Source organism: Rattus norvegicus, chromosome 4 (genome assembly GCF_021556685.1).
Source record: "Rattus norvegicus strain SHRSP/BbbUtx chromosome 4, alternate assembly SHRSP_T2T, whole genome shotgun sequence".
Taxonomy (NCBI): domain Eukaryota; kingdom Metazoa; phylum Chordata; class Mammalia; order Rodentia; family Muridae; genus Rattus; species Rattus norvegicus.
The window spans coordinates 61,123,322-61,144,459 of record NC_141537.1 but is presented as its reverse complement, the minus strand read 5'-3'; the positions used below and the strand labels follow the sequence as shown (position 1 = coordinate 61,144,459).

General features: G+C 41.0%; 1 protein-coding gene across 6 annotated transcripts in view; it reads right to left on the bottom strand.

Annotated features, from left to right (window-relative positions):
• The window catches only part of LOC134486747 (uncharacterized), a 281,727-nt gene that overhangs the window by 171,913 nt on the left and 88,676 nt on the right, over positions 1-21,138 (bottom strand). Inside the window, exon 1 of one of the 6 annotated variants that reach the window (XR_015686436.1) lies at positions 18,965-19,033. The exons of the other annotated variants lie outside the window; for them this stretch is intronic. The gene's annotated coding sequence lies outside the window, so the exon portion shown is untranslated. Of the gene's footprint in view, positions 1-18,964; positions 19,034-21,138 lie in introns of those variants that run through there. 6 annotated transcript variants of the gene reach the window in all.

The following is a 21,138-nucleotide window of genomic DNA, read 5'->3' as shown; positions in this document are numbered from 1 at the left end:
GCTCAGTGGAGAAAGTGCATGCCAGCTGTGTAAACATGGGGATTCCCTGCATCTGCACTCAAAGCCAGGTGGGCATGGCGACCTGCCTGTTATCTCAGAGCTGGAAAGGAGGATGGGGGATCTCCAAGACAAACTTATTAGCTAGACTAGCCTAAAAGGTGATCTCCAAGTTCAGCAAGAGGCCCTGTTTCATTAAAACACAGTGGAGAATGCTCTAGAAGATACCAAGTATCAAAATTTCTGGCTTCCAAATACATACACATAAGCAAATGTATGCACCCACACCACACATACTGATACACATAATACACTGATTATTGAGTTTCCAATATGTGCAGTGTCCATCTGTTTCTGTGTTAAATAAATTAATAATTATGTGTATGAGCTAGTGGTAAGCAACAGGGAGATATAGTACGATCTTAGGGTGGAGAGGTCCTGGGTGGTTACCTTAAGTGAAGTCCTCAGACAGAGCTATAAGAAAAGATCAATTTTATACTGAAGCTTTCGGCAAAAAAGAGATCAGCCATGAGACGATCAAGAGGAGATCATGGAAGGGCAGCAAGGGCAAAGGCTACCTCAGAAGGAAGAGTGAGTGACTTGTGAAGTCCTTTCTAGGTCCCACAGACTTTCTCTGTAGTCTCTGTGGTCAGGACATGACTTTTGTGTAGGACGCTGAGATAAGTCAGGTGAGAATTCTTTCATGGGCTGATAACCATCCCTCAAGGGGAAGCAGAGAGAACTGAGCAACTACTGAAGGCCTTGAGAAAAGCAGCAAATTGATTCTACCCCGATTGTCCCACTCTCAATAAATCTTTATACTGGAAACAAATAGAGGCACTTTGTGTGCATCTCAGGTTGCCTGAATTTTTCTCAAGATTTTTAAATATTTCGAGCTAGGTAAAGATGAAATTAAAATGTGCCACAATTTGTAGATGCATCAGCATGTGGGTTTCTCAGGATGTATGCCAGACATGGTGGTACTGAAGGAGAAAGGAAAAGCAGCAAGCTTTAACATTAATTGAATATGGTCAACAAGTTTGCTTAGAGGCATTAGGCTGCATAGAAAGAAGAACACAGAATAAGGAACTCTGTCTCTACTCCCAGACAACAGGAGGCAAAACTGAACTATTAACTTCTGTACACCTTCTTTCCCCTTCTTGTTTTCTGGAAAAGCACAGACAATGAGTTCTGTTCGCTAAAGATAAAATTGTCTTAACTAGAAACCTGCTAATTCCAGCTTGTATAAAACTCAACTCCAAGGAAAATGTCCTTTAGGATAGGGGAAAGAACACCCTGCGGTGGTTTATGGTCATGTAGACAAGATTTTGACAATGACTATGTGTCTATAAGCTACAAAATATTTGTGATTGGGACTGGACTCTTTAAGCAATAGCTAGAGGCTGTGTGCTAATTAAAGAGCTTTTCCTTTTATCTCTTGTTGAAGATAGGTAAGCCCCCTTAACAGTACAAGCCTATAATCCCTCCCGCTTAGGAAGCAAAGGCAGGAGGACCCAGAGTTCAAAGTCAACCTTGAGTGCATAGCAAGTTTAAAGGAAGCAAGAGCTATATGAGACCCTATCTCAAAACACACACATAAACACATGCACATGCACACTCACACACATTACACATATACTACACACATGCACCCTCACAAACATGAATACACACATGCATGCACACCACATGTGCACTCACACACAGCACACACATACCACATACATGCACACACATACTACACACATGTGCACATATATACAAACACATACATCTCATGCACCACACACACATGCACACTCACATACATGTACACAACACAAACACATTTAGACCTACAAATACCCATAAATAGACACACACACACATATATATATGTATATATATATGTATACCACATGCACACTCTCAAAAAAACCACACACCACACACACAAGCACACACCATATATATATGTCTACCTATATATATATATATATATATAGACATATATATTAGACCTAAGGAGGCTAATCAAAGAAATAATTTAATCAGAGCAGAAATCAATGAAATAGAAACGGGAAATCAATACAAGGAGTCAAAAAAGCAAAAGCTGAATCTTTAAAACAAAATATTAGGGTGCTGGAGAGGAGTCTCAATGTCTAGAAGCACTGACTGCTCTGACAGTGGACCCAGGTTTGATTCCCAGCACCCAAAGGCAGGGTTAGGGGAGAGCACCCTTCATGCTTGTGGTGCACAGATACACATGCAGGCAAAACACCTGTACACAAAAATAAGATAAAAATACTTTTAAGACAAGAAGCTATTCAGGCTTCAAATTGTCAACATGCAAGTGACACAAAAGCTGAATCAACTGGTCTCGGGGGTGTGAAAATGTAATGATGTAATGTAACAATGCAGTGTAATGATGTAATGTAATGATGTGATGTAATGATGTAATGTAATGATGTATTGTAATGATGTAATGTAATGATGTAAGATAACAAATAGCCACATGCCTGCATATCTGTTGCTTAAAGGGAATGAACTAATTCTTTGACAGATACAAACTATTAAAATGCACACATAGAGAAAGGAGATCATATGAACAGAAACAAATTGAACTAGTAATTAATAGCCTCCGAAAACGGAAGTACTGAGTACAGATGATTTCATGGGAATCCTACTAAGCAGTGAAGGAAGAGATGATACCAAATCTTTATTTCTTGTAGTAAGCAGAAGCAGACCAAGCACTTCATGATACCCTGTGAGATCATCATTGCCCTGACAAACAGCAATGTCACCAAAAAAAAAGAAAAGAAAAGAAGAGAGAAAGAAAGAAAGAAAGAAAGAAAACTACAGATCATCTTACTCATGAACACAGATGCAAAATATCACAAGTGCAATTCAATTGCACAGAAAAAGAAAAAGAATTTATATCTGGAGCTAATGGGCTTATTTTACAATTCAGAACTCAAGTTCCTGAGCGTGATAGTGCATACCTTCAATTGCAGCACTGAGGAGAAAGAGGTAGGTGGATCTCTAAATTCCAGGTCATCCTGGTCTATAGAATGAGGTCCAGGACAATCAGACCTGTTGCAAGATATTTGATCACATTGTGAACCCCAGGATTGTGAACTGGAAAAACCTGTTTCTTGTAGAGGTGTGGTTCAGCCCTAGCACATATCTTTAATCCAAGAGCCTCCACTCATATCAGGGCACGCACATGAAGACCAAACTGCCTATCTGCTAAAGATGTGCAGGGAGCCTAAGTCCAGCCCATGCATGCTCTTTGGTTGGTGATTCAGTCTCTAGGAGACCCAACAGATCCAGCTTACTTGACTCTGTTGGTCTTCTTTTGGAGTCTCTATTCCCTCCAAGTCCTTCAATCCTTCCCACAACTCTTCTACAAGGCTCCCTCAGCTCCATCTAATGGAGCTGTGGGTCTCTGCATCTGTTTCAGTCAGCTGCTGGGTAGAGCCTCTCGGAGGACAGTTATGCTAGGCTTCTGTCTGCAAGCATAACAGAGTATCATTTAAAGTGTGAATGATTGGTTCTTGCCCAAGGGATGGGTCTCAAGTGGGGCCAGTCACTGGTTAGCCATTCCTTCAGTCTCTGATCCATTTTTGTCTCTGCACTTGTAGGCAGGACAAATTTTGGATCAAAGGTTTTGTGAGCGGGTTAGCATAGCACACACCTTTAAGCCAAGAGCTTCCTGTAAACAAGACCTAAATAAAGTCAACAATAGGGTAAGAGGTTGAGCAAGCAACCAGTTGGCAAGAAGTAAACACTAAAAACAAAACAAAACAAAACAAAATAAAACACCCAGCAAAGAAAAAAGAAGGAAAGAGAAGCCTTTCCTTTTAGGATGTCATTGGAGTACGGAGGTCAGCTGGATGCTTCTCTGCCTCCCTGAGCTGGCAGTCTTTCACCACAGTGTCTGGTTCCTGAGTCTTCATTGCTTAAATGAAATGTTTGGGATTTTGTTTTAAAAACAACAACACAGACTACCCGGAGAAACTTTGCCTTGAAAACGCACCAAACAAAAAAACTTAAAAGTCAGTCCACATAATCCATGATATCAACAGGCTAACAAAAAAATGCATGTTCATACAAAGAGATGAAGAAATAGCTGATGAAATTCAACACCCATTCATGATTTTAAAAACAAAACATAAAACTAAAATGAAAAGAGTTTGATATGGGAAGCCCACATCCCACAGCTGGCATTGAACTTAATGATGAGATACTCGCTGATGCCCACAAAGACCAGGAACATGAAAGGCATTCTCTCATCATTCTACACAGCCCTGGTATAAAACAAGTTCAAAACTTGTCTGGGCTACATAATAGTATAGCTCAAAAACCAGAAGAACACAACATTGAATGTGTATGTTTGAAAAGAAGAAAGACTTCAAATCAATCATCTGGAAAAGTTTACGGAAGAAGATAAGGATGTAAAATTTAAATCAGTGGAGAAAAGTAATAAAGTTGTCTCCTGCTTTTAAAGATGCCATGACTGTGTTGAAAATCTTAAGAAATGGACAGCCTCCCATGTAGGAGCTGTAGGAATGGCTAAGCAGGTGTACCCCACAATGAGCAACTAGAATACAAAACTTAGAATGTGATATTATCTGCATGCATAACAACTAGATACTTAGATTAGAGCCAGGAAAATATATACAGACCATAAGAGGAAACTATACAATTCTGATGAGAAAAATCAAAGATATGAGTAGAGGTATATCATATTTTTATGGCTAGGAAGATAAATTATCGCCAACTTGGTCTATAGATTTGCAGATTAGATGAAATCAAAATCAAAATCCTAGTGAGTTGTTTTAGAGATGCCATAAAAAAAGGCAAAGAAGATCACAATAATAAAAACCACACAGAACAGATACAACACAATACTGAAGAAGAACACAGCCAAAAACTGATGCCGGTTGAGTTCAAGAGAAGAATGAAGGGCCACTAATCAAGATAGAGTAGTACTGGGGGGAAATGTAGACAGATCAAGGGAACAAAACAGTCTAAAATCGACCCAATGCATCACTGAGAAAGAAGCAAAGGAAATTCAATGGAGCAATGTGACTCATTTCAACTAGTAGTAGTGAAACACTGAGACAGCCTCACCAACACATCATCAAAATATGGAATTCTGCTTTTCATAAAAAATGAACTCGAAATGTATCATGAACCTAAATGTAAAACCAAAAATGTCTAAGGCTAAGGAAATGGCTCTGCAGGTCAACATCTTACTTTGTAAGCACAGGACACAAGTTTGACCCCAAGAACACAAGTGAAAGAGTATGACATGGCTGGACATTCCTGCCCCTAAACTAGGGAGGCAGAGATTGGTGGGTTCTTAAGACTTACCAGCCAATCAGCTTAGCTAAAGGACTGAGCTCCAGTGAAAGAACCTGACTCCAAAAATAAGGTAGAAAGCCACTGAGTAAGACACCTGAGACTGACCTGTGGCTTCTCCATGCATACACACACACATAGGTTTTGTATGCGTGGATACAAGGCGATGACCTTGAATACACTCATGAGCATACATACACAAATGCATGTGTACGTAATGGTATACCACACACATATGCATGAACACATATGCATGCACACAAACAAACATATGGAGATGTATACATATATGAACACATACACGTGAATACATGCACATTCTATAACAGTTTCCTTCAAGATCAAAACATTCCATTCTGCAGGAAGTTCCTTAACCAGGAAGGTGAAAAAATTCAAAGTAGCTTCAGGAAGTCCCTGAAACTGAGCAGATTCACTAGGCCCCTCCTTGCCAGATTAGGTAATAAAAGCTAAGAATCCTCCTCAAACAGAAGAGGGATGAGCTACAAAGATGGCTTTTAGACAAGCAAAGCTGTAAAGCTTCTCAGACCAGTCCAGATGCCTGAAGAAGAAAACAGCTGAGCTAAATAGAAGAGGTTCAGATCAACTGCAGCACCTAGAAGGGACACTTTCTAAACTGTTGGGTTGCCTGCAGGCTCTCAGCTTTGTGACCTGTCACCCATGCTGTGATGGACTTTGGTGAAGCATCTGCCTTTGAGCCATTTCTGGTCCTGTAAGTGACCCCTCACCCATAGTCCTATAAGTAACTCTAATAAAACTCATTAAATCACTAAGTTGGACCTTGGTGGTATCTGTACTTTGGTCTGTTGTGGGATCCCTAACTGTAGTGATTAAACATGTGTGTTGCACCTCCCCAGGATAACTTTCGTCATTATTATACATGCACAGATGCATATGTATGAGAATGATACACATGAATACACGTCCACGCATATAAACACACAAATACATATAAACACAAGCTCATGTGTTTCACACAAAAATAAATATACCATAGAAGAAAATCTTTATGACCTCAATTTTGGATATGACTTTCAGATACAAAACCATACGTACAATAATTAAAAGAAAAATTGTCACATTGGACTGAACTAAAATTGAAAATTGTCGTTCGGCAAGAGATATTAATGAAAGAGTGAAGAGACAAGCTGCAGTTGGGTAGAATATGTTCATGAAATACACATTTGATAAAGGCCTTGAGTTCCAGAATATAAAAAGAACTCTTCAAATGCAGTATTAAGAAAATAAACAAGCCAATTAAAGAATTGGCAAGATATGTGAAAAGATGCCTTGCCGAAGAGGGCGCCCAGACACACTGTGAAAAGCTATGCAAGTTCAAATTGCACCAGAGAGTTATGAATGAAAATAGTGGACTGCCTCTACATACCTAAAGCCCAGAGAGAGCTAAGCCTAGCAAGACCAAGTGCCGCAGGTATGCAGCACAGTAGACTTGCTCACTGATCTCTGTAAAGAACTCAAAGTGGTACAGCCTGACAGCACCTTACAAAGTTCAGCACGGTCTCAGATGCTACCAAGCAGTCACACTCCTAGATATTTACAACAGAGTTGAAACATGTATGCACACGCAAACCTGCACTCCATGCTTACAGCAGCTCCACTCATAATGACTGAAAATGAAGAGCAGCCATGATGTGCTTAGATAAACACATTGGTGGCATACATACATAGACACAACAGATGACTGAATTCATAAACTGTATTCCGCACAATAGACTGATGTCTGCCAACAAAAAAAAGGTGAACTCATGAAAGGGTCATGAAAATGTGTGGCCAAAACTGAAGTGCATCTTGCTTGGTGTTGTAACTTTTCTATTGCTGTGGTAAACACCCTGACCAAAAGCAACTTGGGTGATTTCATCTTATGGCTTATAGTCCTTCATTCAGGGACATCAGGCTAGGACCTCAAGGCAGGAAACTGGAGTCAGGAACTGATTCCGAAGCCTTGGAGGGGTGCTGCTTAAAGGCTTGCTTTCTCCTTTCTTGTATCACCTGGAACTACCAGCCTAGGGCTGGCACTGCTCACCATTGGCTGGCTCCTGCCACATCAATCATTTATACCTCACAAACCTGCCTCCAGGCCAATCTTACAAGGGCATTTTCTCAATCCAGATTCTCTCTAGGTCTGCCTGGGTCAGCAGGCAGAGACAGGAGCCTAGCAGTGACTGAGATAGATGAAGACACCCACAGACAAACATTGAATGGGGGTCAGGGACACCTGTGGAAGAATTAGGAGAAGGACTGAAGGCCCTCGAGGAGATGGCAACAGTATCAACTAACTTGAATCCCTGGGAGCTCCCAGAGACTAAGCCAACAACCAAAGAGCACGTAAGGACTGGTATGAGGCCCCAACACATATGCAGCAGAGGGCTGCCATGTCTGGCCTCACTGGGACAGGATGTACTTAATCCTGCAGAGACTTGATGCACCATGGTGGGGGTATACAGGGGAGCCTGCCTTCTCAGAGGCGAAGTGGAGGGGGTATGGGGACAGGAACTCTACAAAAGGGAACCAGGAGGAGGTGTAACATTTGAGGTATAAATAAAAAATAAATAAATAAATAAATAAATAAATAAATAAATAAATATTCTCTCTAGCCAGATATGTCTAGGTTTGTGTCAAGTTAACAAAAAACAAACAAACAAACAAACAAAAAAACCAGCACATTGCTAAATGAAAGAAGCTTGATAAATTGATATCGAGAGTCTGAAGCCAAGGGAGAATTTCATAAAGAGCTAAGGTTTTCAGAAGGGATTTCAGAGTAGTGAAGCAATTATGTGGGTGGGGCTTGGTTGAAGCATAGTCTTGTCAATAACTGGGCTTGCTGGCTATGTATATGGCCAGATATGTATATGATGCCAACAAGGTGACATTCTGAAAAGGAAAAACTAGAGACGTTAGCAAGATCCATAGACATCAAGGCTTTCCATAATGTGACAGAAGGATAAAGAGATGAAGCATGGGGTGGGGGGTGGGGAGCAGTAAGATTATTCTGTGTGACACTGTAATGCTACATACATCGTATGCATTAATAAAACCTGAGAGAACTGTATGAACACTACATTAATAATGGTGTTTCACTATTGGCTCATTAATTGCATATATATATATATATATATATATATATATATATATATATATATATGCGCCACACTAATGCATGATGTTAATATGTTAATAGATGGAAGAACAGTAAATGGGAATCCTAAACTCTGATGATTGAAAACGGAAGTTTTTATCTTGCTCATACTTCACATCCCACACCCACACTGGGTTGGCTCGTTTTTCCTCCTTCTGAATAGTCCGGTAGGAGAAAGCTCCCTCTTTGAATATCACCAGCTACCGTAGAAGAAAGAAAACATGCTTTTTAAGGAGCTGGTTCCAGCTCACTTTTCACTAACAGCAAGTCATCCAGCCAAGCCTACCTGAAGGAATGGGAATGTAATTGTATCATGTGCCCAGAGAAAGAAAGAAAAATCTGAAGCCCAGTCATTAGCCCTAATGACTGCCACTTCCCGTGCTGGGCCAACATTGCCACCAAGAGACGCATGCGTAGTAACACACAGAGGAAACCATGTTGGCTATGGAGAAACATGGCGGCTGCTCAGAGATAGGCCTTGTGAGTCCAGCAAGCCCAGCTATTCACAAGACTATGCTTCAACCAAGCCCCACCCACATAATTGTTTCACTACTCTGAAATCCCTCCTGAAAACCTTAGCTCTTTATGAAATTCTCCCTTGGCTTCAGACTCTCGATATCAATTTACAATAGGGAACACATCCAAAGAGCGACAGAAGGAAGGAAAGCTGAGAAAAGTGTTTTCAAAAAGGCTTTGTAGGTAAGATCAAGGACCTCCGTACCAGCTTTCCCTCCACTGAGCTTTGCTCAGCAGGATGCTTGACCCGGCTCTTCACCCGCCGTCACAAAAGCAGATGGTGTGCTACAAAAGGACATGATGGTTGTAGAGAATTATAAAGTCTCGTTCTGTAGATGACGGCCAAGAATGCCTTAAGCATTCTGAACTGAGATGAATGGAAGAAACCGTGTTACTAAGGACTACTTGATTTGCATGTGACAAAAAAATTAGCTCAAAGCAACTTAAGCATAGTGAGAATGTACTGTTCTGTAGATCTGAGAAGCCCAAAAGATGGGCTGACTGACTTGGCTCACTGAGATGAATCCACACCAGAGACATCCAGGAAGACAGAGACAGACAGAAACACTGAGGCAGAAAATGTCTTGGCTACTAGTTATAGCAAGTGACCAAGGATACTAAGGATGCAGGTGGATTAGATCATGTGACCGTCCTTGAGCCAATCACTGTCACTGTGGGGACTGGATTGACTAACATAGAATCTGTTTCTTTTGTGGTTGGTATTTTAGGAGTTTGATTATTGAAGAGTTGAGTACCAAACCCATAGCCTGGTATACACAAGGTGAGTATTCCACCAATGAACCCTCAAAATGGATTTTCTAGAAAGGACATTGCTGTTTCCAAAGTGAGGAAGAGATGGATAAAGCTACCAGAGCCTGCCATGTTAGGGGAAGAGACCAGTACACACACACACACACACATGCACACACATCATACACACACACACACACACACACACACATCATACACACACACACCACACATACACACACACCACACACACATACACAAACACACACACACCAGACACACCACAACACACACACACAAACACACACACACACAAACACACACACATCATACACACACCACAATACACACACCACAACACACACACCACAACACACACACACACCATACACACACACATACCATACACACACCACAACACACACACACACACCACACCACACACACATACACATACCACACACACACACACATACCATACACACACCACACCACACACACACCATACACACACTACACACACACACATACACACACACCATACACAACCACACACTACACACAGACACACACACACCATGCACACACCACACCACACACAGACACACACACACACACACCACAACACACACACCAGACACACACCACACCACACACACACACCACACACACACACCATACACACACCACACCACACACACACTACACACACACACACATACACACACACCATACACACACCACACACCACACACAGACACACACACACCATGCACACACCACACCACACACACACCACACACTACACACAGACACACACACACACCATGCACACACCACACCACACACAGACACAGACACACACACACACACACACACACACACACACACACACACGACATATTCAGGCAAGTTTTGCAGCCTGACTGACAATCTTAGAGACAGACCGTGTTGCGGTCTATCAAGGCTGATGAGGGCAGGAATCAGCCCCTCAAGCAGTTTCCTCCACAAACATGGAACCTTCCTGAAGACACCTCTCCCAGTTTCTTTTTCTTTCACTGAAAAGCTCCTCTGTAATGTGCTGCTCACCTCACGTCCCCCAGGAGAACTAGAGAATATCTCGGAGAAAATGCTGGTCTTTGTGTCCATCAACTTGGCTCAGAAAGAGCCACTTGGCTAATACTGTATTCATGCCTGGATCTGTGAGTCCACAGCTAGATGGAATAAGGAACTCCTAAGAAACCTGAAAGACAGGATCTGGATTTTGGGACTTTTTTTTTTAAAACTTTGTCTAGGATAATTAAGAATGTCTCTTAGTAAAAGAGAACAGATTTACAGTAAAAGCAAGAACAAGAATAAATTAGCTGCATGCGACTTAAGCCACAGAATGATCGGGCTGTGCCAGGTGAAGAAGTAAACAGAGAGGTTCCTGCTGTCAGGAACGCCTGGACACGGCTTTTGCTGCTTCTTCTTTTTTGCACTCCAGTTTTATTCCTGGCCAGCCATGTGATCCACAGACACATAAGACACATGGTAGATGCAGAGAGCAGCTTGGGTTGCAGAAGGGCCTGTGGGGCTTTGAGGGAAGCGAAGAAACAAACCCCAGGGCTTTAATTCCTGTGCGGGCCTAGAGAAGTCCACGACTACCCTACTCGCTTCCTTAGCCACTGGGACCCTACTCATCTCTCCTGGCCTCCATCTGGGAATGTGGGATTTCTCCATTTGCCCACAGTCAAAGTCCCTCCCACCCTTCCTCCTCGACATATGCAGGCGACACATTAGCATGGTAATGTCTCGTGCCATTAGTGAGTAACGTGCTGAATAATTAGGCTATGAAAATCTAACGGCAGGGATTTTTGTTTTATTAGCAATTTTCCGTCCTATTGTGTTAATTTCGGCTCATGTCAGCCAGCTTTCTAAGTAAACAATGATCACAGGCAGACATCATTTTCCAGTGCATTGTGCTGCCAGGGTGACTTAACAGACCAGAAAATGGCTTAAGTTGTCTTTTGTCTCCCAGTCTCTGCTTTCTGATAATGTCACCATATATCTCATCTGTGGTTTCTTGTGACCGTGGGGCATTCATTTCCTTTTTGTGTCTTTGGCTCCCGCTCAGTCCACCCAGCTTTCTTATCTATTCCTATTTTCCTTCGTCCTCTCTCATTTGCTGCCTTCTCTTCTTCAGGACCTCTGCATAACCTGCAGGGGTATTCCCCTATCAGAGCTTACTCCTTTCAAATAATTCTTCTAAGCCATTATTATATTCCCTGACCCTGGCCCCTCGTTCATACACTTTCTTTGTTTTTCCTTCCTGGTTCTTTTGCTTTTCATCCTAATGGGTTATCTTACAATCAAGCCTTCCTCCCCAAATCCTTCCCCGTTTCATTCTTCCTAGCTCTTGGAGTGATCTCTCAAACTCTCAACATTCATTCCACATACACTACATATACACAGAAAGAGACAGACACAGAGACAGAGACACAGAGAGAGACAGGGAAGCTTATCTCCTCCTCCCTGCTCTCAGAGATTCTTGGCTGACAGATGACTGCCACTGGGCCCAGCCTTACTGAGAAAAGCTTTCTCCATAGCATCCCTCTGCTCACCGGACATCTGCAAATTTCTTCCAGAGCTTCAAACCAGCCCTGCTTAGTTCATTGCTGATGACCAGGTTACAGAAGCAGCTGCTGAATTCCTGAGAAGGATAATAGAGAAACACAGCAGTGGCATTTACATGGGAAAAATCTGGTTGGAGGTGTGTGGGAGGATGCTGACCAGAGGACCTTCTTGTCCCTCTCCTTCCTCTTAGCCCCCAGGAAGTATCAGACCTCCAAGACAAATCCAAATTTATTGGCCTAAATCAAATATTGAGGCCCAACAGCTAGAATAATGAGATACTAGAACCAATAACTCAGACGCATAATCTTTGTATCCATTAAAGACCAATAACCTGGCCAGCTTCCATATGGGGCAGTCATTTAGGACAAGCCAAGGTAATCCATACTTTTCATAATTAACTTGCAAAATGCAACATGATTACCATCCCTGAAAAGGAGCATAAATACTGTTTTCTTTTGATTTCACCAGCCCATGTTTCCTTGCTCCAATCTCTTCACTGCTTCTCTGTAATACTTAACACATTTAGATCTATTCAACAGCTTTTAAAACTCCAACCAGCTTAACACATAAGGTTTTCTTTTTCTAACATGGCAAGGACAATCATGGCTCTGGTGAAAAAGTACAATAAACTCACAGACGCACAAAAATGCAAGAGGATGTGAGTGAGGTCTTCTCAAGGATCTAGCTTGTACCCAGAATTGCACATTTGTGAGAACTGCAAATGAAATAGAACAATGGGAATGGAACAGAGCACGGTTTGACCAGGAGAGATAAGCTACACAGATTACCTGTACTTTAAAAGAGAAATGGTGCAGTTTCATGAAGGCAAAGATATTGAAGGCTGGTTTAAAGCTCTGCAGAATAGAAAACCAAACCAAAAGAAGAAATGTGAGTAACTGAGAATCACAGGGCATGTGGTCCCGCTGTGAACACCACTGGGAAATAGGAAAGTACTGGGCACTTCTGGCTTCTGGTATGGTACAACCACCACCTAGCCAGCATCCTCCGTGCCTAGACCTAAGGCCATTATGCTTCATTTATCACGGGCCAATATTAGAACCAGAAATGGATTAGGTGACCTCACTCTTGCCTTCTTCCATTCTGCCTTTATCACGTGCCTGGGCTGACATCATTCACCAGACACTCCAACAGCTTCCGCACAGACTGCTGCACTAGCAAAAATCACCCACCACAGCCAACTTTGCTCTGAGTTCAGCGCATCAGCATTCAGCACCACGGTCAGTGCCCGAGACAGCAGGAAGACGCTAGGCCTGGTAGCAGCTTCCAGGAAAATATAATCAACTTCAGTTATCAGCCGTGGGCTCCTGTTTCTTTCTCTTGTTTTCAGTGCCTCTTTGCTCTGGTTTTATTCACAGCCCCTGTAGTTGGGGGTTCCTAAAGATGGATTGTGGTTTGCTAACTTCAGTCACGGCAAAGGGAAAGCACCTTTTCCTCTACTTTTGTTCATACCTCCTTCCTCAAAGAAGCTGCTTGTACTTAACAAACCCTGCAAACTCCTCTCTGCATTCTCCTGTTTGCTGACGAAGAGCGCAGGACTGCATTGCAGATGCCTAGGCTAAGCTCTTCTGTGTAGTAGCTGCATAATCTTGGGCAAGTCATCTGCCAAAGGTAACACCACTGTCTCACTGGTTTTGTTGACACGGCCATTATGGCTTTTATCTGGTCATACTGGTCCTTTGCTACTGTTTGAATCAAGTCCTGCTTCAAACCCTTGCACTATGTTCTTTGAGGGGTGTATGTGAGTGTGAGTGTGTGTGTGTGTGTGTGTGTGAGAGAGAGAGAGACAGACAGACAGACAGACAGACAGAGACAGAGAGACAGAGACAGAGAGACAGAGACAGAGAGACAGAGACACAAAGACAGAGAGACAGAGAGAGACAGAGACACAAAGACAGAGAGACAGAGACAGAGAGAACGTGTGTGTATGTGTCTGTGTGAGTGTGTGTGTGTGACTGTATGTGAGTATATGTATATGAGTATGTATATGTGTGAGTGTGTGTATGTGGGTGTGTATGTGTGAATGTATCTGAGTATGTGTGTGTGTATAGGTATGAGTGTGCATGTGTGAGTGTATTGTGTAAATGTGTGTGTATGAATGTGTGCATATGAGTGTATGTGTGTGGGTGTGTGTGGGAGCATGTGTGGGTGTATGTGAGTGTATGAGTGTGTGTCTGTGTGTCTGTGTGTCTGTGTGAAGTCATGTATGCATGTGTCACTATGTATATGGGGATCTGAGGCTAACACTGGGTATCCTCCTCTCTTTCCTCTTAGTTTTTGAAACAGAATCTTTCACTGAACACGGAGTTCACTGATTGGCTATATTGGCTGGCCAATGAGCTCTAAAACTCCATTTATTTCTGTCCCAAGCACCGGGGTTCCAGGCATGCTCAGCTTTTGCTTGAGTGCTGGAAATCTAAACTCAGGTCTTTATACTTACTCCTAAAGCACTTTACTGAGTGAATCATCTCCCCAATCCCATATTTCTTAGAAGCTTTCCCCCAGATAACTGTACAGGTTGCTCCCCCAGATAACTGTACGGGCTGCTCCCCCAGCTCCCTCAGATTCTGTTTACACACCTGCAGCACTTCTTTCTTCCCCTTCCTTCCTTGCCTCATTGTTCTTCCTGACACCTATCTCATCCCATGTGCTAAACACTCTTGGTTTGCACTTCCAGCTGCCATTTTTCTTCTTAGAAGATAAGTTCCATGAGGGAGGGGAGCTGAGAAAAGGAGCCCATCTGGAAGCCCTCTCAAATTGGCATCATGCTGGTGTGCCCAATAAAGCTGCCCTGGAAGAAGCAGTAGAAACTGTCAGGGAAACATTTCTCCCAAATGCTGTGAACCTTCGGGGCCTAGAGAGGCTGCAGTAGAGTGCAGAGGTCCAAAGAACATCCAGGAAAGGACCTACAACCTCCCCTTCCTCGTGTATCACACCCCCTCACACACAGAGGCTGCAGAGAACCATGATTCCCTCTCCTACACACACACACACACACACACACACACACACATACACACACACACTACTGCAGAAAACCTGTTCCAGTCCTAGAGAACTAAAAATGTCACCTTTCAACTCAGCACAGCTGTGCTAGTGATTCACTTTACAAGTATTCTTTTTATCTCTTATTTTCTATTATTTAATTTCCACTGCTGCACATGGGTCTCGGGATGGTTTTGCTCTTGTTTGTGTGCTGCTCAGTTTCATTCTGGGACTCTCACTGATGTTTCTCCACCCAGTGTATTATGGTGCATCCTATTGTACTCTTCATATCTCATTCACTCCCTTCTCTTAGTCCTACATCTCCCACTTATACTCACCTCTTCTTCTTTATTATTCTTCTTCTCTCTTTGTGTCTTACTTGGAAACTTCCATGCATTAACATTCTCTAAAATCCATAGGTCCTAACCATACCCCAGTTTTCCCCTCTAGCTATGCCAGTCTCCTGTTTTGTGTTCTTGAAGTGGATCTAGGACTTATTTCTCTTCCTTGTCCACCCTACTTCCCTCTTACTCTTAATCTTATTAACTGAAATCTAAATATACCATATGTTGTCCTTGGTTCTTCATCATCCACCAACAATTATTGAAGTCAAAGGGGCTGCTCTTCTTAGTTAGCTAGTGTGACAGTTGCACAGTGGTACCCTCACACCGCTTTGGTTACTCTTATTCAGGGAATAATACAGATAATACAGAAGCTGCACTAGATACCCTGAGATTCTGAACTAATTTCTGAACCAAATACTCAGTTCTACTGCATCCAAGTCTTCTGAAGAGGACAAACACTTCAACTAAAAGAATAGATAGTTGAATTTAAAAATAACAAACAAAGTAATAAAATAACACCAGATGCTTAAATCCTAACCCTAATAGAAGAAACATTTAAAAAAAACATGAAACAACATAATTCTTTAATCCTACAGTCATGGCTTCTAGCATGAGTGAGTTAAATGAAATCCCAGACAGAGAACTCAGAAGAACAATTATAAGTATGTTCCAAGACACAAATAGCTTAATTAAATAAGGAAGGTGATGGGTGATATAAATGGAGAATTTAATGAAGAGATTAAAATTACTAAAGAAAATCAATCTGAAATTCTGGAAATAAAAAAAACATAGGCATTTAAAAAAAACCTCTTTGGGGAGGTTTAGCAATTAACTGGATAGAGAAGGAGACGGATTCTCTGAGCTTAAAGACAGTGTATAGGAACTGGAACTACTCTGCGAAGACAGAGATAAAATAAGAAGAAATCAGTGAGGATTCCAAGATACAAGTTACACCCTGAAAAGGTCAAATCTACTGATTCTACAATAAGGAGAGGTCTCTCATTCTAATGGCATAAAAATAAAATACATAATCAAAAGAATTATAATGAAAATGAGAAAAAAGAAAAGAGATGTCAATACACATACAGGAAGCATTTGGATGCCAGACCATACCAGGAAAGAACATCCTCTCCTCATATGATACTGAAAATATTAAATATTCAGAACAAGTAAAGTATACTGAAAGTGGCAAGAGAAAAAATCAAGTCACATACAAAGGTAGGTCCATCAGAATCATACCAGGTTCTTAACTCAAATTTTAAAAGCCAAAGGGACTTAGAATTATATATTTCATATTCTGAAAGATAATAGCTGCCCAGCCAGACTACTATACCCAGAAAATCTATCTGTTGCCAGTGAATTCAATGATATAAATAGACTAAAAGAATCTATGATAGTCAAGATGCTTCCACAGAAGATACTTGAAAGGAGTCTTTGAGATCAGCAGTTTTCAACCTGTTGGTCATGATCCCTTTGGGGATAATATATGTAATGTCCTGTTATAACAAATATTTACTTTATTATTCATAAGAGTAGCAAAATTATAGTTATGAAGTAGCAGTGAAATTATTTTGCAGTTGTGTGTCACCACATGAAAAATTGTATTAAAGGGTCACAGTTCTAAGAAGGATGAGAACCACTGTGTTAGACTTAAGAGAATAAACAAATCTAGCTACATGTCCACAAGAAGGAATAAACCATGCTAGAATAATAGTTAAGAAAGAGAAGGGGGAAAATTAAAAGAAAACAAAAACACAACAATAAAAAAACTTTCAAAAAACTGAATTGTTAAGGTCTCAAATCCACAACCATAAGGTAACAGGCCAGTAGACTGGATAGATCAAAAAGCAGGTGCTATTTGTTACCTCCAAGAAATGTACCTTACAATAGAAGACAGACATCACCTTAGGGTAAAAGCATGGGAAAGTGGACATGGAACCCAACAAATGGACCTAAGACACAAACAGATGTTTCTATTCTAATATCTGATGAAATAGACCAAACCAAAACAAATACAAAAACATAAGGAAAGTCACTTAATAATGATCAAAGGAACAATCTATCAAGGGAATATTATCATTCTAATTTGAGCCAGAATTTAGATGTACCCAATTTCATAAAACAAATATTATAATATCTAACATCACAGATAAACCCCAGCACAATAGAGGTGACCTCAATACCCCACTGTCAACAATAGAAAGGTCATCCTGACAAAAAACAAAAAGAGGAACATCTGGATTAAATAACACCATGGACCAAATGGACTCATCAGACACCTTTAGAAAATCCCATCCAAACACTGCAGAATACATGCAGAATTCAGAAGCCCATGGAATTTCTCTAGAGTAGATCGTATATTAGGATACTACTTGAGTTTTTTGAAATATAGGAAAATTGAAATCAATCTTTGTATTCTGTCTGATCACAATGGAATAAAAGTACAGATAAGATAAACCCCAGAGCATACACAAACTCATGGAAATTAAACAACATATTATTGAGTGGTGGATGAATGGGTTCTTGGAGAAAACAAGAACGAAATTAAAAAAAAAAAAAAACACTTCTAGAATCAAATGAAAACACAACATACCAAAACCTCTGAGACACAATGAAAACCATCTTAAGAGGAGTGTTTATACCTCTAAATGCTGACATTAAGAAATCAGAAGGGCTAGATAGTTCAGTGGTTAAAAGTTCTTGCTGCTTTTCCAGAGGACCTAAGTTCAGTTCTCAGCTCCAGGGAATCTGATGCCCTCTTGTGGCATCTATGAGCTCCTACACACACTTTGTGTACACACACACACACACACACACACACACACACACACACACATTTTTTGCAAATAAAATTTTAAAAGAAACAAATCAGAGAGAACAAACTACCTCAAAATTAATAAGCCAATGGAAATCTTAAAGTCAGAGGAGAAACTGATAAAATGAAAAAGAGACAATAAAACAAAGAGTTGGTCCTTTGAAAAGATAAACAAAATGGATACTTACCTAACCAAAAGAAAGAGAGAGAAGACCCAACTTAACAAAATGACAGATGTAAGGGGAAACATTACAATAGACACTAATGAAACTCAAAGTATCATTACATCTTACATCTTAGAATTCAATACATTCTATTGTCTTAGGGTTTCTGTTGCTGCAATGAAACACAATGACCAAAAGGCAAGCTGAAGAGGAAAGGATTTATTCAGTTTATACTTACACATTGAGGTTCATCACTGAAGGAAGTCAGGACAGTAACTCAAACATGGCAGGAACCTGAAGGCAGGAGCTGATACAGAGACCATGGAGGAGTGCTGATTACTGACTTGTTTTCTTATAGATACAGCCTGAGAATAGGACCATGCACCATGAGCTAAAACCTCCCCCATTGATAACTAATTGAGAAAATGCCTTATGGTTGGCTTCCACAGAGGCATTTCCTCAACTGAGGCCCCTTCCTCTTTAGTGACTCTAACTTATATCAAGTTGACACACAAAACCAATACATTTTACTACCTTGGAAAGATCTAAAAGAAACAGATGAACTTATATACACATATGACCTACCAAAATTCAAGCAAGATGAGATCAACAATTTAAGCAGATCTGTAGCAGGCAGTGCAATTGATACAGTGATTCAGATTTCCTTGAATTACAAATGTCTAAGCCAAGATAGATTGTCTCATGAATTTTGCTAGACCATTAGAGAAGAATCAACGCCAATGCTTCTTAAACTATTTCATAAAATAAAAAAATAAAAATAAAAAAGCAACTGCCTAAGTGTTTTACTGCTGTGAACAGACACCATGACCAAAGCAACTCTTATAAGGCAAACATTTAATTAGGACTTGCTTACAGGTTCGGAGGTTCAGTCCATTATCATCAAGGTAGGAACATGGCAGCATCCAGACAGGCATGCTGCACAAGGAGCTAAGAGTTCTACATCTTCATCTGAAGGGCAGTAGAAGACTGGCTTCCAGAGAGTTAGAATCAGGGTCTCAAAGCCCATGTCTACAATGACACACTTTCTCCAATAAGACCACACCTATTCCAACAAGGCCACACCTCCTAACAATCCCACTCCCTGCACCAAGCATACACAAATGTCACAGGACTGTTACTAAACTTTCTTACAAAACTAGAATTATCCTAATACCAAAACCAGATAAAAATGTTCAAAAAAAGAAAATTATAGACAAATATCCATGACTCACATAGATATTGTGAACCACATACAAAATCCTCATTACCCTGATACAGTGCTTTAGTTTCTTTCCATAAGTTGGAAGTTAGCTGGGTGGGGTCTAGCCCTGAGGTCATCATTCCCTTTATTACATTTAATATCAAACTTTTTAAAAAATATTTTTATCTCCTTGAACACAGGATTTCTCTCCATTGCACTTCCTGGTACCCCTTTTCTCCTCAAGGTTTATATTTTTTCTTACTCAGCTTGCTCCTTTTCATTATAGATCTGCATACAAATGAACACTAATAACTACACAACAAAGTCTATACTAGGTTGTTTTTAAGATTTCTTCTGTCAGGGTTGGGGATTTAGCTCAGTGGTAGAGCGCTTGCCTAGGAAGCGCAAGGCCCTGGGTTCGGTCCCCAGCTCCGAAAAAAAGAAAAAAAAAAAAAGATTTCTTCTGTCAACAGAATTAATCTAAAACTCTTGACTGTAGCCTCAGGCAGAGTAGTCAAGGCCAAAACAAAGCTACATTCTCCACCAAAAACTCACAAGGATGATCTCTAGGCCACATATTAATATTCTTCTCTGAAACCCCTTGAATCAGACCCCCGCAGTTCAAATCACCCTCAGCACAACTGTATTCCATGCTTTTTCTACTATGGCCCATTAAACTGTGTGTAAATAGTCTACTGCTTTTCTAACCCCACATTCCTCCAAACAAAAATATGGTCAGGCCTGTCTCAGCAATACCCCACTCCTGATACCAATTTCTGTCTTAGTTAGGGTTCCTATTGCAATGAAGAAACACTATGACCACAACTCTTGTAAAGAAAAACATTTAATTGGGGCTGGCTTATAGTTTCAGAGGTTTAGTCCATCAATGTCATCATCATGACAGGAAACATAGTAGCATGCAGGTAGACAGGGTGCTGAAGAAGAAGCCGAGAGTTCTATATCTTGATCAACAGGCAACTGGGAAAGAACTGACTTGAGCTCCTGAGATTTCAGTCTGTCCCCATAGTGACAAACTTCATCCAGCAAGGCCATACCCACTCCAACAAGACCACACCTCCTAATAGTGCCATCCCCTGTGGGCCAAGCATTCAAATGCTTCAATCCTATTCAAAATACCATAATCCCCAAACTGTGGGTCAAAATAAACTCCCTCCTCCTCTTCAGCTGCTTTTGGAGGGTGTTTTGTCACA